The sequence below is a fragment of the Helianthus annuus genome, chromosome 12 (genome assembly GCF_002127325.2).
Source record: "Helianthus annuus cultivar XRQ/B chromosome 12, HanXRQr2.0-SUNRISE, whole genome shotgun sequence".
Lineage (NCBI taxonomy): Eukaryota > Viridiplantae > Streptophyta > Magnoliopsida > Asterales > Asteraceae > Helianthus > Helianthus annuus.
In genome coordinates this window covers 144472248-144487632 of record NC_035444.2, presented here as the reverse complement: position 1 = coordinate 144487632, position 15385 = coordinate 144472248, and the positions used below count along the sequence as shown (strand labels likewise).

Genomic DNA, 15385 nt, shown 5'->3' with positions numbered 1-15385 from the left:
AGAATTTTATGTTTTAATTTTTTAGGGTTCATCATGTTCTTGGGAAAATTCGAAGAATTCTGTTATGTTTTGGAATGATTTAGGATTAATGGGTGTTTTTCCATGTTTGATCTAATTTTATCTTTTAATTTTATTCGAAACTGTTATTAGATAAACAGTTATTATTTTCGAAATATGTTGATAAAATTAGATCATCTTAAAACAGGAAACAATATCTCATAATCCCTTAGATTTCGAATTTTCGGTTATGTTATCACAATTAACAGCGGTAACAGGAAGCTTCGAGATCATCAGATTACGACTCGAGACCATCAGTCTCGACTCGAGACTATAGGGTCTCGACTCGAAATCATCAGGTCATTAAAACCTTCACAACTCGAGACCAACAGATCTCGACTCGAGACCATAAGGTCTCGACTCGAAATCATAAGAGCTCAAAGGTCTCGACTCGAGACCATAACGTCATAACTCGAGACAAAGGTTGCGACTCGAGACCATAACGTCATAACTCGAGACCGTGGTTACGACTCGAGACCTCATCATGACTCGAGATCTCATAACTCAGTCGAGACCTGACTCGAAATCTCATAACGTCATAACTCGAGACCGTGGTTGCGCTAACGGGTAGTTTGCTATTAAATAATTGGTTTTGTAATTATTTAGTTAAATAATCAGAATCAGATAATGTAACGTTTTGCAAAACCAAAATAGCTTAACTTGAATGAGCTTCTGATGTATCATTTCTGGCCAAAGCTGACTTGATACATCTACTTATCATTCAAAGTATTACGAAAGCTATGTTAAATGTGCATCATAAGCATGAATGTTTTAATATCTGGCCAAAGCTGATTTAATTCTTTCATAGATGGCATACTTAACAAGTGCATAACTAAAGTGATTGTTTCAATTTCTGGCCAAAGCTGATTTGTTACAACCACTTTGCACATATGCTTAAATGATTACACTTCTGGCCAAAGCTGTTTTGTTTTCGTTTAAGTAGAATTTTAATTAAGTCTATTATTTTGATGTTAGTAATAGACAATATCACAGCTTCATTATGTAAAATGGTCATTATTTATGCCTGCCTTAGTTTAACATGCCCTTAGATCACATTAGGACTTCTTCCTTAGTATCATAACTTGCTCATCTTATTTCCACTATCAGCGCCCAATCAGGGGATTCCATCTTTGACTGGTGATAACTTTGCTGCATGGAAGGATGCTCTCATGCTTATGCTTGGGCTGTTGGATTTCGATTATGCTCTAAGGGAGAATAAGCCAGCGGACCTTACCACTCAGAGTACTGCTGCTGAGCAGATACTTCATGAAAAGTGGACTAGATGTAACCGCATGTGTCTCATGTTTATGAAGCAGTCCATAAGCAATGCTATCAGGGGAGCTATTCCTGATTCTGAAGATGCTAAAACCTACTTGGCTTCTGTGGAGGCACAGTTCAAGGGGACGTCTAAAGCACACGCTAGTACCCTTATTCTCAAGCTGGTGACAACTAAGTATGATGGGAGGAGCGACATTCGCGAGCACATCATGATGATGAATGACATGGCCAATAAGCTGAAGGGGCTGGAAATGGAAATCAGTGATGGTTTCCTTGTTCATTTCATCATTACTTCGCTTCCTTCGTCCTTTAAAGCATTCAAGATCAATTACAACACTCAGAAGGACAAATGGACAATGAGTGAACTGGTCGCTATGTGCGTACAGGAGGAAGAGCGTATGAGGATGGATCGCCATACTGATGTTGCAAACTTCACTACCTCCAATTCTAAGAAAAGGAAGAACAGTTATCAGAGGAAGGATGCTTCAAAAGTCCAAAGGCCTAACCCTAACTCTAATACAAGTGCACCTTCCAGCTCTAAGAACTCCTTAGGCAGTATCCGCTGCAAGTTCTGTAAAAAGACAGGACACATGCAGAAGGAATGCCCTGACTTTAAGGAGTGGCTGGCTAAGAAAGGTAACGATTATTTTATGATACTTGAGTCCTATAATTTAATTGTTCCTGCTAATTCTTGGTGGTTTGATTCTGGTTCTATGGTTCATGTTACCAACTCTACTCAGGGATTCCTTTCAATCCGGAAGCTGGAAAGAAACCAAAGAACGCTTAAGGTTGGGGATGATCAAGAATTAGAAGTGAAGGCCATTGGAACATTACAATTAGTTATGAAAACTGGTTTATGTATTAAACTTTATGATACCTTATATGTTCCTGAGGTAACTCGGAACCTTGTATCAGGACCAAAGTTAGACATGGACGGTTTTATTGTTTCCCATGGTCATCGCAAACTCTCTATCCTCTATGATTCTGTTCTTTATGGTACTGGTATTCTGGATGGTGGTCTCTATAGATTAGAACTAGAAGATAACTTTTCCAAATCTTTGTTGTCATATAACATTAATGAATCACTCACAAAGATGGAAGAGAAACGAGACTTAGAGACTTCATCCATGTTGTGGCATCAGCGTTTAGGCCACATTTCAAAAGAACGATTAAATTGTCTCGTAAAGGATGAAGTCTTACCTCCTCTCGATTTCTCTGATTTTGGAACATGTGTCAAATGTCTTAAAGGTAAAATGACATTAGCGAATAAGAAAGGTGCCACTAGGAGTTCTAATTCATTAGAACTCATTCACACTGACATTAGTGGTCCCTACCAAATCACTGGCATAACAGGACATACTTCATTTATCACTTTTATTGATGATTATTCTCGTTACATGTACTTGTATCTAATTAAGGAAAAGTCTGAATCTCTTACAACTTTTAAAGATTATAAGGCTGAAGTTGAAAAGCAATTAGATCGTCAGATTAAAGTTGTGAGATCAGATAGAGGCGGTGAATATTATGGAAGACATACTGATGTGGGTCAAGCTCCTGGTCCATTTTATGAGTTTTGTAAGGGCCAGTGGATTGTGAACCAATACACCATGCCTGGTACACCTCAGCAAAATGGTGTCGCTGAAAGAAGAAACCGTACCCTTATGAACATGGTGCGCAGTATGTTAGCCAACACTAATTTACCATTATTCCTCTGGACTGAAGCGTTAAAAGCAGCTGTTCATATACTCAATAGAGTTCCTTCTAAGTCTGTCCCTAAAACTCCTTATGAACTTTGGACAGGAAGGAAACTGAGTCTTAAATATATGAAAGTATGGGGCTGCATTGCTGAAGCAAAACTTTACAATCCTTTCCTAAGGAAACTTGACCCTAAAACAGTTACCTGTTTCTTTATCGGGTATCCTGAGAACTCTAAGGGTTATCGTTTCTATTATCCTTCCCATGTCACCCGTATTGTTGAGACCAAGCGTGCCGCGTTCCTGGAGGATTTCAAGGTCAGTGGGAGCAGTACCAACCCTTACGAAGAATTGCAAGAAGTACAAGACGCGGGGGGGGGGAGAGACTCGTCGCTTACCATTACTCTGATTACTCCTCTTGTACCCAATGCAACTACTGCACCTGAAGCTACTGCACCAACTCCAAATTCACCTCTACAATCAGAACCCATTATACCTCATGACGAAGGCACATCAAACGCTCAAAACCAAGACAACGCTGAACCCGATATTCCACTCATGTAAGGTCCCCTTTTCCATAAAAATAATAGTTTACTTAAAAATAAATAAACTAAAGACATCAAAACACCAAATTTGATACATAATTAATATTTTTACAAAAATTGGGCATGACCCGTTCGTACAACGAACGTGCCCCCTGTTTTTAACATAATAAACTAACGACAATCTACGACCCATTTAAACTTTAAACTTCCTAAAACGAAGACAACAAGTTTTTTTTAAGTGTATGACTTCTAACAAGATCAAACAAAGTAACAAGACATGGACCCAAAAAGTGTGCATATAAACTAGCGGAAGCGCTTGGTATAATAAGGCGTGAACACGTACTCGCTCCATATCTCCAAATCGCCTAAAGTGGAGTTTTACCTACATTAACAATCAAATTTTAAAAGGTTAGTTATCACACTAGTTAAATCATAATCCTATCGTTTTAGCTCCATCCATACAAAAACATTCATCCTTTACGCATTCGACTACCCAAATAGTTGGGTTAGGCATAAACACTCTCATTGAGAGTTAAGCATACACATTCGACCCGTTTAATTGGGTTTGGCATAAACACTCTCATTGAGAGTTAAGCATACACATTCGACCCGTTTAATTGGGTTTGGCATAAACACTCTCATTGAGAGTTAAGCATGCATGTTCGACCCGTTTAATTGGGTTTGGCATAAACACTCTCATTGAGAGTTAAGCATACACGTTCGACCCGTTTAATTGGGTTTGGCATAAACACTCTCATTGAGAGTTAAGCATACATATTCGACCCGTTTAATTGGGTTATTTTCCTTCAACATATATTCTTCTTTCTATCTGCGTATCGGATTAAGCTTCTAACATTCATCATAGCATTCCAAAACCACCCGTGCGAAACGGATGGTAGCTTAATCTTACACGGCTTGTGCACTTGAACCGGCCGATTTGCATAGCTTATCACAACTTTCGTTAGCATAACCAAATCCTTAAAGGATTTGCTATCTACTCGCTAATTACCACAAATGTCATACAAGGGTTGTTTTACATCTAAGTTAAATAAAAAGACAATTTTAACAAGGATTTGTATGCAACGGAACATACCTCGATCCTGAGGGCCTTCCGACTTCTTAGAGCTTGAATCTTCTTCCTTTATGCCTATATCAACACATACATTCATTCGTTTAATACCCGAAATCTCTCTCTTTTATTTTCTAAATTACACATAGTTGTTCATTCAAGCATTTCATCAAACACATGGCGGGTTTCGCATTTTCGGGACATTTACTCATCTATCTAACATATATTTCTAAGCTAATTACTTCAATCATTCAACAACAATCAATTAAGCTTTACTCCATATCATATTTTCTAGTGATTTCATATCATAAACAAGGTTATTCTTCAACATCACACACACACATACCAAAACTTGATCATTCTAACCCTAGTAACTTCTCATCAACTTGGGTCTTGGCTATTAACAATAAAATTGCTAGAAATCAGACATAATTCTCATCTTACGTCATAATCTTAACCGAATTTCATAAATTTCATAACATGCAATCAGATTTGATCAAGACCCATTTCCTACACTTTACTAAATCATAAAATTTAACTTAACAATTCGAAGAACAGATGTAGGAGCCTAGAATTCGTTGTTTACACCTTCAATTTTTCTCAAGATTTCACTTAATTCTTGTGAATTTGGTGAACTAGGGTTCATCCTCTTGCTCCCCCCCTTGTTTGCTCGACCAGAACACCCCCACACACACGAATTGTGTGTGGGTCTTTGTCTTTTGTTATTTAGTAACCTAGCTTTTTGGGTATTTACAACTTTAGTCCCTATATTTCATTTACGTATAAATTTTAAATACTATCCCATTTACTTCTACATTTTATCCTATGTGAAACAAACATTTTTGGGGTGTTACAAGTCCACCCCCCTTAAAAGAGGTTTCGTCCCCGAAACCCTTCTCATTCCAACTAGACCACTTCTATTCTTACTTTTCATCTATTCGCTTACACTGACATGGACGCATTCTGAATCTTGGCAAGTGTTTCATTTATGCATAAACGTATTTGTACGCATTGTCCCTCCGTTCTTAACTCAAACAATTTACTTTCATAATCACATATAAGTCAGAATCTGATCCAGAGCTCTTATTAGTGTCGTTTTCACTTTATAATACTAGTTCCTAACATACATCATCACTAGCGGTTCGTTCATTGAAATTTATTCCAAATACATACTAATTGTCGTACAAGCTTATGCTTGCGGCTTGTTTCTATCCTTCTAAATAAGCGTAACATATTCATACATCTACTAATATAAATAAATCGATTTATTTTATTCTTCACACGAATCATGCACGCTATAATTCATTATTGTAATCATAAGCAACCCCATCATCCCATTACTAACGTTCTTCCAATTACTTCCTTGCTCATATGAGGGCTTAGCACAACATTATACGTATACTATAGACATTCACTGACTTAGTGGTACTAATACAAAGCTACCCACTTCCTAATTACTCTTCATACTTAATACGAGTATAAGGCATCATTCTACGGTTACCACCGTCACTTGAACTACTTACAAGTTTGAGTTTAGTCTTGAATTTAATCATTCGCACACTTTATTATTAGCTCCTTGCATGAACTACTTATGATAACAACTATGTATGTTGTGTACAAGCACCATACTAGCGTTTAACCAATTCAGCTCAAACTTTCATTTGAGGCCTTTAATTCTCCCTCTTACTAACATTCATACCTTCTGACGCTGACCATTACAGGTCGATCACTGTATAGCATACCATAATTATTCTACCGTTCATTCTGTTCACATTTACAAATAAATCTTCGGATTCTTAATCATAAACTAAGAATTAAACATTTTACTAACCTCGCTTTCAACGTATAAGTCGGTTATCCGTGTGCCGGATCGATCCGCTTCTTTATATGTACCTTCCATACCAGAATTGGTCTCATTTATTCACTCGTGGGCATCCTCCCACTATCTTCAATACTATCGTTTCACTAAGAATTTCATCATATGTATCTATAAATAAATAATCAGCACATAACCTTTCATAATTGTGTCCTACAGGGTGTTTGTTCGCCTATTGTATCTTTCAAAATTTTCTTACGTACATGCTAAACATATCATACATTCCATTTCTTACATACAATCCTTTCTTTTTATTGGTTATTTCTCCAACTTTCGCAGTTTGACCTTTCAAGGTCAGACTAACACCCCCTTACCTATTGTGGTTGCATCGAGGTACACGTTCGTACCTTATACTCGCATAATTGCAAGGACTTCATTTATTTCGTTTGACTTTTCAGAAGTCTAATTGTAAATGCATTCTTACATATGGGTATCAGTTATCCTATTCTGACACATCATTCTTTAGTCGAGCCCTAAGCTCTTATTAAAAATATGATCTTTTTATACGTACCTGGCGCGGGTCAAAACCCTTGACTCATTATTTATACTTTGCGACGGTTAATGCTTTCCAAACTGTGACAATGCATGCCCATACATTATGCTCACCTATAAGTAATAAACTTGACAAACCGAACATTAAATACCGGGTTCAAACGGCGATTGCCATTTGACCCGTATAACTTATTTGAGTTTGGTACTTACTTTTTATTCTCACTTGTTCAATCCGTCTTCACTTACGGATTCGAACTTTTAATTGATTACCTTTCATTCTTACCAGTTTGAATTCGTTTCTCGGATTCTAGCATTTTCATTTGTACCTTTCGTTCTTCTACAATTTGACCTTTTTAAAATTAATCACACTTAGTACTTATTGTATATAATTATCGTTGTACGCGTTGTACTTACTTTCAATTCGAACATATTTACAAAATGTCTTTAGCTAACATCCCAACTAATATTCTTTCCATACCTTTCATCAACATTGCCAAGTTTTCATTCCCGCCTTAAAACTTTTCAACTAAAATTTATGACCGATTTATCCTTATAATGAGGTCTTATCGGTTTGACATTATGCCAACAATTTCGACGAAACGTACCATAACATTTCTAATTTATTTATACATTTCACTTTGATTTCGAATATGCAAACATGTATACACCTTCATGTAGATAAATTTGAAGTGATTGCAAGATCACTTACCTTTAGTGTTCACGTTCATGCTTGCCTCATCGCTTCCACTTACCCTGTTTGCCATCCATACTTGAATCAACTGACGAGATTTCCATCCTTACATATTATTATATTCGTAACCTTATTAGCTTATGTGAGCATACATACAACTATTCATTTTCTTTCTATTCACACGTTAATTGACTTTCGTTAGTCAAATTTCGTATAAACGAGACATTCATTAATAGCTATCTCATTTCAAATCCATACAACTAACCTATCATCAAGCATAACACGTAAATCACTTAATACATAATACATTAACTCTTTACTTTAGCATTTGTGTCTGATGACCATTTCATGATATCCCTATACTGTTGACTTTTAGATAGTCAACTGTCTTGCTTACACACTTTAAACTTTTGAACATGTGATCATCTAAATATGATAGACCGTAATATTAATATTCTTCGTATTTCATACATACAATTTACGTAATCCTCCAAACAATACACATATATGCATTCACTTTCACGTACCTTCACATGCTAATGGCTAATGCTTCATGATTCTATAAATAGTAAATATCATTCAAGTTAACTATATAACATAATTCCAACGTGCCCTTTACTAATAAGCTCGTATGATTCGCAATTAGCACATATTCGCCTCTTAATCGTAACAAGGCAAATCACTAAATACACATAAGCATCACACCATTCAAATATAAGGTACAAGCCTCTAATGCATAATTCTGATCAAAGCATACGTTCATCTGAATTTTCATACAAATTCCATCTAACTCACATTCTTCAAATTATTTTCACCACTAATCTCATCATTCATTTCATTTTTTTTATATTCATTTATTAAAAATTTCGGCTCCTTCACATATCCAAGTACCTTAGTCTATATTTACTTCCTTCATTATTCATTATCATACGTTTCCAACTCCACTTTATACCTTCGTCATTCATTTCATGCCATTCTATACGTTACATTTGACTTTCGTAAATTTTACTTTATCGCCAACAATCTACCTAACTTTACATAACTTATTATATCTTCTAATAACTTGACAAAAGCATAAAACGGGCATTTCTGAGAAGTATGGGAACTTAAATTATAGTTCACGAGCTTTCAACACAGTTCACATTTTCGTCCTTGATTACTATATTCGTAATCATGCATATCAATTTTTAACTTCCTAAGTTCTCATCATTCATTACATACCTTTGTACACATCACATTCATCTTTATAATTTTTTTTTTATTTTTTTTATACTATCATTCATTCTAGCCTTACATACTTGTTTTGCCTCATAAAAGACTTAACGGGACCGTGAATAAGGCTTTTGAGAAGTGTATATAGCTAATTATGAAAAATATGGAAGTTTTGGCGGGCTGCCTTTACACAACATCATATTTTGCGTTTAATACGAATCATAAACCTTTCAATATATCATACACTTCTACTCTCGATTACCGTCGTAATCGTGCGTTTAAATTTTTAACTTCCTAAACTCCATCATTCATTTCATGTTAATCGTTACACTACCTTCAATTCCTAAGAATTCTTTTCATTGCGATCTCAAGTGGTGATTATAGGTACTTAGTTATGCTTAATAAGTCTTTACCTCATCATTTTATAGGTCATCTAGTAGATCGGAAACTCCAATTTCGAAGAACAAACAAAACAGCGTTTTGTGTTTTCTGCTTGGCGTCGGCGACAGGTAGGGTGCCCGTCGGCGACGGGTTCAAAATAGTGGCGTCGGCCACATTCTCCCGTAGACAGGCGACTAAGGCGTCGGCCCAAAGGAGGGGGGGCGTCGGCGACGGGTGTCCAGCCGTCGGCGACGGCCTGCCATTTGTTGATTCGCTGCTGCTTCTATTTTAAGTGTTTTAACTCCTTCTCGGGTCCGTTTCCAGCCGTACAGCCCCTAGAACTCATCATTTTGCCCTCCATATTTACCCCTTCGCATACTTAACTTAACTTAACTTTACAAGCAAATTACACATACTTGCGTTCACTAAAAACTTAAATTGTTACCTCATTGGCGATCTTGGAGCGAGCACACTTTCGAATGAGCCGTCGGTTTGAGTTCAAGCATCGCGTTAAAAGCTCGAATCCCTCAAACCTAGGCTCTGATACCAACTTGTAAGGTCCCCTTTTCCATAAAAATAATAGTTTACTTAAAAATAAATAAACTAAAGACATCAAAACACCAAATTTGATACATAATTAATATTTTTACAAAAATTGGGCATGACCCGTTCGTTCAACGAACGTGCCCCCTGTTTTTAACATAATAAACTAACGACAATCTACGACCCATTTAAACTTTAAACTTCCTAAAACGAAGACAACAAGTTTTTTTTAAGTGTATGACTTCTAACAAGATCAAACAAAGTAACAAGACATGGACCCAAAAAGTGTGCATATAAACTAGCAGAAGCGCTTGGTATAATAAGGCGTGAACACGTGCTCGCTCCATATCTCCAAATCACCTAAAGTGGAGTTTTACCTACATTAACAATCAAATTTTAAAAGGTTAGTTATCACACTAGTTAAATCATAATCCTATCGTTTTAGCTCCATCCATACAAAAACATTCATCCTTTACGCATTCGACTACCCAAATAGTTGGGTTAGGCATAAACACTCTCATTGAGAGTTAAGCATACACATTCGACCCGTTTAATTGGGTTTGGCATAAACACTCTCATTGAGAGTTAAGCATACACATTCGACCCGTTTAATTGGGTTTGGCATAAACACTCTCATTGAGAGTTAAGCATACACGTTCGACCCGTTTAATTGGGTTTGGCATAAACACTCTCATTGAGAGTTAAGCATACACGTTCGACCCGTTTAATTGGGTTTGGCATAAACACTCTCATTGAGAGTTAAGCATACATATTCGACCCGTTTAATTGGGTTATTTGCCTTCAACATATATTCTTCTTTCTATCCGCGTATCGGATTAAGCTTCTAACATTCATCATAGCATTCCAAAACCACCCGTTCGAAACGGATGGTAGCTTAATCTTACACGGCTTGTTCACTTGAACCGGCCGATTTGCATAGCTTATCACAACTTTCGTTAGCATAACCAAATCCTTAAAGGATTTGCTATCTACTCGCTAATTACCACAAATGTCATACAAGGGTTGTTTTACATCTAAGTTAAATAAAAAGACAATTTTAACAAGGATTTGTATGCAACGGAACATACCTCGATCCTGAGGGCCTTCCGACTTCTTAGAGCTTGAATCTTCTTCCTTTATGCCTATATCAACACATACATTCATTCGTTTAATACCCGAAATCTCTCTCTTTTATTTTCTAAATTACACATAGTTGTTCATTTAAGCATTTCATCAAACACATGGCGGGTTTCGCATTTTCGGGACATTTACTCATCTATCTAACATATATTTCTAAGCTAATTACTTCAATCATTCAACAACAATCAATTAAGCTTTACTCCATATCATATTTTCTAGTGATTTCATATCATAAACAAGGTTATTCTTCAACATCACACACACACATACCAAAACTTGATCATTCTAACCCTAGTAACTTCTCATCAACTTGGGTCTTGGCTATTAACAATAAAATTGCTAGAAATCAGACATAATTCTCATCTTACGTCATAATCTTAACCGAATTTCATAAATTTCATAACATGCAATCAGATTTGATCAAGACCCATTTCCTACACTTTACTAAATCATAAAATTTAACTTACCAATTCGAAGAACAGATGTAGGAGCCTAGAATTCGTTGTTTACACCTTCAATTTTTCTCAAGATTTCACTTAATTCTTGTGAATTTGGTGAACTAGGGTTCATCCTCTTGCTCCCCCCCTTGTTTGCTCGACCAGAACACCCCCACACACACGAATTGTGTGTGGGTCTTTGTCTTTTGTTATTTAGTAACCTAGCTTTTTGGGTATTTACAACTTTAGTCCCTATATTTCATTTACGTATAAATTTTAAATACTATCCCATTTACTTCTACATTTTATCCTATGTGAAACAAACATTTTTGGGGTGTTACAACTCAGGAGGTCATCTAGGCAAAGAAGGTCTACTAATTGGGATGATTATGTTACCTACCTGACTGAAATGGATCCCAGAAAGCTCAATGATCCTATCTCTTACAATGAAGCCATTAGCAGTGATCAGTCTTCTGAGTGGAATAAAGCAATGATTGATGAGCTTGAATACATGAAGAAAAATGACGTTTGGGATTTGGTAGAATTACCCAACGGAGTCAAACCCGTAGGATGCAAATGGGTGTTCAAAACAAAACTGGATCCGAATGGGAACGTTGAATGCTACAAAGCGATATTGGTTGCAAAGGGCTACACTCAGAAAGAGGGAATTGATTATCAAGAGACGTTTTCACCTGTCTCTCGTAAAGATTCATTAAAGATCGTCATGGCCCTAGTAGCTCATTTCGATTTAGAGCAGCATTAGATGGACGTTAAAACTGCTTTCCTTAACGGAGATTTGGACGAAGATGTTTACATGAAACAACCTGAAGGCTTTAAACCTGAGGGTCAGGAGCATCTAGTCTGTAAGTTGAAGAAATCCATTTACGGGTTGAAACAAGCATCACGTCAGTGGTACCTCAAGTTTGATGAAGTCATGAAGAGGTAAGGTTTTATGAAGAATCAAGTGGATCAATGCACCTACCTCAAGATGAGTGGGAGTAACTTTACTATACTTGTCCTTTACGTAGATGATATTCTATTGGCAAGTAATACTTTAAACATGTTGCATGAGTCGAAGCGGTTACTTTCACATAACTTCGACATGAAGGATCTGGGAGATGCTTCTTACGTCATTGGCATCGAAATTCACCGAGATAGAAACAAAGGGATCTTAGGATTGTCCCAAAGGGCTTACATAGATCGTGTCCTTACACGATATAACATGCAACAGTGCAAACCCTCCGTCGCTCCAGTAGTTAAAGGAGATGTTTTCGGTTCATTCCAGTGTTCGACAACAGAGGTTGAGAAGGAGCAAATGAGCCAGATACCTTACGCGTCAGTAGTCGGGAGCTTGATGTATGCTCAAGTCTGTAATCGCCCAGATATCGCTTATATTGCTGGAATGCTAGGCCGTTATCAGACTAATCCTGGCCTGGATCACTGGAAAGAAGCTAAGAAGGTTCTTCGATATCTACAAGGGACGAAAGACTATAAACTGACTTATAGAAGAAGTGATCATTTAGAAGTGGTGGGCTATTCTGATTCTGACTTTGCCAAATGCAAAGATGACAAGAAATCCACTTCGGGCTATATCTTTATGTTAGCAGGTGGCCCTATCTCTTGGAAGAGTCATAAACAACAGTTGACCACAACTTCTACAATGATGGCAGAGTACATTGCTGTTTATAACGCAACATGTCATGGAATGTTACTTAGAAACCTGGTCACTGGACTCAAAATCGTTAATTCCATTTCTAGACCATTGAAGCTTTACTGTGATAATTCAGCTGCCGTTAGTTTCTCGAACAGTAACAGTTCGACTGGAGCTGGTTTATATCTCGATACGAAATATCTATTTGTACGTGAACGAGTTGAGGAAAATAATCTATGTATCGAGTATATTAGTACTAAGGATATGCTTGCGGATCCGATGACTAAAGGTCTCCCTCCTAAGGTTTATGAAGAACATGTTCGGAATATGGGATTTAGTAAAGACCTTATTTGAGCATATTGTACTAGCTTATGTTTTATGTTAATGAAATTTCCTCAGTTTGATTTTGTATGTCTGTTAGAATATGTTCAACCGGTATAATGGCATATAGACAAATAAAGTTACAAATCAAACAAAGGGCTTACGCGTATTTTGATCATTACGATTAGGTTTTAAATTAAGGCTATAGTATGATTAATGGGGATCCTGAGTCGCATAATGATTCAACAGCTGTATTTTTCTGCTATAGTACTTGTTTAAGGCTAAAATGAGTGTTAACTCCTGATCAGGCTTATCTAATACTCATAGTAAATGATTACTCGGCTAAGTGGGAGAATGTAAGATTAAATATGTTACGTATTAATATTTAATCTATAGCCATCATAATCATTTACATTATAGAGATCAAAATATATTAGAACCTATTAAATAATTAGTTGATAATTGTTGATGGACCATATTACCCTTATTAACTAATTAGGTTTCCTCCTGGGTGCTTATAAAAGGAGAGTTATGTGGAGGTTAAGGGGTTACTCAGTTACACAATTACACACCCCATTAGCCATAACATCATTAGTTCGACCTCCTCTCCAAACCGATATCCCTTTTCGGTTTCTCTAAGTCCCCATCATTAGTCAGCATCCTAAGGAGGAACCAGATCACGATGACAAGCATGTCGAACTCCATTACTGGATTCTCCAACGCACTGTCTGCTATAACAGGTATGTTTACAGTTTTCCTTCATGCACAAACAGAACTGAACCAACATTGTTGGGACAGCCGCGGTTGTCGAATAATCCGGACACGTGGTCGTGGGTTTTGGACGGGTTGGGTAGTTTCACAGTTTAAAGTGTTAAAGACGGGAGTATAAGGATGCAGCGTGTTCCTCCTCCGTATGTGGTTAAGCGAAATAATTGGGTGCCGAAAAAGGTTGAAATTCTGGCGTGGCGAGCTGAGATGGAAAGGCTTCCTACGAAGGCCGCACTGCTGAGACGAAACATTAACGTGGGTTCCAGTTTGTGCCCTCTGTGTGAAGACGCAGCTGAGTCGGCCGAGCACCTTTTCGTTTCGTGTGATTTCGTGCAGTGGATATGGCAAGCGGTCTCATCGTGATGCAGTTTAGCTCCTATTTTTGCATTTGGTTTAAGAGATATTCTTGAGCTTCATAATCATGCGGGAGTGTCTCCGAAACACAAGAAAGCGTTACACGCCGTATGCTTGTCTGTACTATGGTGTGTGTGTGGAAAACACATAACGAATTAGTATTCCATCAGATTAGATGGCCAGTTCAGAAAATTGTGGGTGACATTAAGGCCCTTAGTTTTCTATGGGTAAAGGCGAGGTCAAAGCAAGAGGGGCTCGACTGGGAAATTTGGCGCGGGTTTAATGTTCACAGAGTAGGATGGTAACTTCTTTGTTTGTTTTGACTTTGGGTTTTGCTGTGTTTGTTGGTGGCTGTCATGACTATTTAGGGACCCATCTGTAAATATTTGGTTAGTAACCATTCTAACCAGTTGCGAATAAAAAAATTTATTGGCCTTTAAAAAAAAGAGAGAGAGATAGATGGTATCATGAAACTCAGAATTGGATTCTGGAATTAATCATCAATTGATAAAAACTTTGAAGAAAATGAAATTTCATCATCCCATATTCCTTAAAAATGTTAGATGTTGGTAAATGTGGTTCATGCGTTGAGTTACTTGTGTCATGCCACCACTTCTTTTGGAACCACGTGTATATAGATGCAATATTAATATTTTACTAAAAGTTGGGGCGAGTTAGATGATTCCACATTTATTACAGCAATGTGTTTCTTGCCTCAACTTTTTTTAGAACACTTTGAAAATAATTAAGTCAGATAAGGTAATTGGTTGCAACAAAACATGCTATATGTGATATTGGTTGGGGACGATTTTGATTAATTTAATAATTATAGGTGACATATTGGTTGGTGATGATTTTGATTAATTCTTAATAAAT

General features: G+C 37.0%; 1 long non-coding RNA gene across 1 annotated transcript; it reads right to left on the bottom strand.

Annotated features, from left to right (window-relative positions):
• Positions 1-9930: 9930 nt before the first annotated feature.
• Positions 9931-11573, bottom strand: LOC110896995. Its single transcript, XR_002568350.2, has 3 exons — positions 11446-11573; positions 10927-10980; positions 9931-10215 (listed from the first exon to the last, which is right to left on the bottom strand). It is a non-coding gene; the product is annotated as an uncharacterized LOC110896995 (long non-coding RNA).
• Positions 11574-15385: the final 3812 nt, after the last annotated feature.